Raw genomic sequence first — 3,870 nt, forward strand, 5'->3', positions numbered from 1 at the left:
ACTTGCCCTGTTACTATTTCCTTTTCCTCAGATTCTTGGCAATGTAGAAAATTATGGCAGCTGTGAAAATCAGCAATCAAACAGCCACTAGAAGGCATAGATTGATTTAGATGCCCCAAAATCCCAGTCCTAGAGAAATATCATGACTTATAAACTCTTTGAACATTTCCGTTCTCAATTTTTACCTTGATTTGATCTATCTCAGTGCTTGCTATGTGGGAATAACTTCATTCCTACATAATTTGCTGAAATGAATTGGTAGCAATTATTTAACAGCAACACAGCCTGAGATAGAGATAGTAGTAAGTGCTAATAAGAGATTGACATAAAAAAAATCTTAAATAAAAAATATGGGAAATGATGTATTTATAAGGGATTCTTAAAAATTCTGACATATTCTTTGAAAACTGGAATTCCAAATACATATGCAAAGCTGTGCACTTCCCAAGAAAGAACTAGTAATATCCTACTCCGTAAGCAGGAAGTGAAGGCTAAGGCAGAGTTATAGATTATCTGTTGGAAGCATGCCTTAAAATACACAAAAAGCCAACTGGTAAAGGCTAAGACTTGTGGACTTAAGAGTTATAAATTGTAATTTTTAAAATTTTTCTTTTAAGCAGTGCTGGGGATTGAACCCATGGCCTCACACTTTCTAGACAAGTCCAAGTGAGCTTTACCCTTGACCTCAATAAATTACTATATTTAAAAACAAATAAAAATTCCAACATGATCAAATGTTTAAATATTTTAAAAAGACTTATAAGATAATTTCTGTTCATTCATTAGCTGACCATTAAGCTTAATTCAGTGTCTCCACAACACAAACAAATACAGACTACAAATTTAGTCCAAAAAAGTCTCTAAACAATAACAATAATAAACCAAGGAGGCGAAACCCAATTCAATGAGAAAAGAATAGTCTTTTTTTTATTATTAAGAATAGTCTTCTTAACAAGTGGTGTTAGATAGCCACATGCAAAAGAATTAAATTGTGTCCTTAATTCACACAATATATAAACTCTAAATATGTCAGAGATGTAAATATATTAATGATATTTTATCAAAATTAAGCATTTCATGCTTTAGAGCATACAATTAAGAAAATGAAAGGACAACTGTAGAATGTAGAACAAATTTACAAATCATATATTGAGGAGGGAATTTATATGCATAAAACAACTATAATTTGATAGCAATAAACAACATATATGTGAATTTGGAAGAACATAGACTAAGAATAATATAGAGAAGATCAGCATAGCACTGTCCAAGAATGAAACGCAAATTTTTGAAGCCTTCCACATTTTAAGTCAACTTAACCAAGAAAGTGAAACATCTGCACATTGGCATCCATAATATATTAATGAATTAAAGAAAACACAACAAGTGGAAAGATATTTAATGGTAATAAATTGGAAGAAATAATACTATTAAAATCTTGAACCAGTAGAAAGCAATCAATAGAGTCAATGTAACTCATACCAAAGTTCTAAAGTCATTTTTCACAGAAATAGAAAGATCAATCCTACAATTCAACTAGGACCACAAATGACCATGAATAGAGAAGACAATCTTAAATGAAAAGAACCAAAATAGTGACCACATTGCTTGATTTAAATTTTCTTACAAAGCTATCATAATCAAAACAGCATGAACCTGTCATAAAGACAGATCTATGGACAAATGAAGACAAAATTAACTCATGCATTTTTGGCCAATTGATTTTTTACAAAGTTACTGATGGCACTCAATGTGAAAAAGTCTCTTTAGTGGGTAATGTTGGGAATATTGAATATCCACTTACATAACAATGTAAATTAACCCTTATCTCACACCATATACAAAAATCAAGTCAAAATGGACAAATAAAAATGTAGTGTTTATATGTGTGTGTGCATGCACATGCAATGGAATACTGTTTAGTTTAAAGAAAGAAATCCTGTCATTTGTGTCAATGCAGGTAAACCTGGAGCACATGATGCCAAGTAAAATAAGCCAGACAGATTAAAACATAATTCAAAAATCAACACAAAGCATGAAACTATAAAACTAACAGAAGAAAAAACAGGAAAAAGTCTCCATGACATTGACCTGAGCAATGTTTTTTTTTTTTTTAATTGTCCCCAACGTTACAGACTACAAAAAACTAAAATAGACAAATAGTACTACATCAAAGTGATAAGTTTCTACAAAACAAGGGAAACAATTGAGAGCAAAGCAGCAATGATGGAATGGGGAAAAAAAAACAACGTTTGCTGCAGCAAACTAACGGGGGGGGGGGGGGGGGCATGGGGGGAGGGGGGGTGTGACCAAAAACTTGTGTAGATCCATACAGCAGGAGTGGAAGCCATTTATTATAGGACAACAGAGGTATTTATACATTCCACACAGCTTATCTAATTAACATAAACTAGATACAGCAGTCAACCAATCAGGAATCTCCACACTTAATGGCTCACTGGCATTACTTCACAAACCACTCCCTCTGGCATTTTGCCAGGCGCCATCCTGACTTGTTTACAGACTCTAGAGTGGAGATTCCTGATTGGTTGAATGCTGTATCTAGTTTATGTTAATTAGATAAGCTGTGTGGAATGTATAAATACCTCTGTTGTCCTATAATAAATGGCCTCCACTCCTGCTGTATGGATCTACACAAGTTTTTCGTCACCCCCCTGTTAGTTTGCTGCAGCCAGACTGCGGCTGTTTGCAATGTATACATCAGACAAGGGGTTAATATCAAAGATATAAATAAGCAACTCAAACAACTCAACAGTAAGAAAACAACCTGATTTAAAAGTTTCCAAAAGCACTGAAAAGCTGTTTCTCAAAAGAAAACATGTAAATGTCAACCTTCTCTCTGATATGTGGATGCTAACATGCAACAAAGTGGGGGTGGGGAAGAATAGAAGTTCAGTAGATTAGACAAACAGGAATGAATGGAGGAGAGGATGGACAAAAATAGGAAACACAGTGGAATGATTCTGACATAACTTTCCTATGTACATATATAAATACATCATAGTGAATCTCTACACCATGTACAACCGTGAGACTGGGAATAAAATGCACTGCATATTTTTATAAATAAGTCAGATTATACTGTACTGTGATGTATAACTAAAAAGAAGAACAATAAAAAAGAAGACATACAAGTGGCCAAAAGTTACATAAAAATGCTCATCATCACTAATCATCAGGGAAATACACATTAAATCCACAAGGAGATAATAATTTTAAGCTATTATAATGAGTATCATAATATCATATAATATTATATGATTTTGCACTTCATAAATATAACACAATTAAAATTTGTCAATAAAATTGAAAATATATAGCAATTTTAGAAAATAATGAAAGATAACTCAATCTAAAGAGGTATAGGATTTAATGGCTGCATATCCAAATGATGATATTACAATATCATCCTCTATTATATAATATCATATAATATAATGATATTATAATATATAATATATATCATAATATATAATATATAATATCATCAGCTATTGTAATATAATCATCATATAATAAAAAATTGCAAGTGTTATAGATGCAGAGAAAAGGGAATACTTGTACCCTGTTAAGTGAGTGTAAATTAGTTTATTCATTAAGGAAAACAGTACAGAGGTTCCTTAAAACACAAGTATAACTACCATATAATCCAGCATTCCCAATATTGGGTGTATAGCCAAATGAAATAAAAATCAGTATGTGAAAGAGACAGTTGCCAAGATACAAAATCAACCTAAATGTCAATCAACAGATGAATGGATAAAGAAAAATTTCAGTTAGAAAATTTTAAAGTTGAAGTTAGAAGGAGTGAGTTTTGAGATCCATAGCACAGCTTGACTACTATAGTTA

At 32.0% G+C, this 3,870-nt stretch overlaps 1 pseudogene; it reads left to right on the plus strand.

Annotated features, from left to right (window-relative positions):
- The first annotated feature begins 1,210 nt into the window (after nt 1-1,210).
- Nucleotides 1,211-1,308, plus strand: LOC113197790 (U6 spliceosomal RNA; annotated as a pseudogene).
- The last annotated feature ends 2,562 nt before the right edge of the window (nt 1,309-3,870 follow it).

The sequence above is a fragment of the Urocitellus parryii genome, chromosome 3, assembly GCF_045843805.1.
Source record: "Urocitellus parryii isolate mUroPar1 chromosome 3, mUroPar1.hap1, whole genome shotgun sequence".
Taxonomy (NCBI): Eukaryota; Metazoa; Chordata; class Mammalia; order Rodentia; family Sciuridae; genus Urocitellus; species Urocitellus parryii.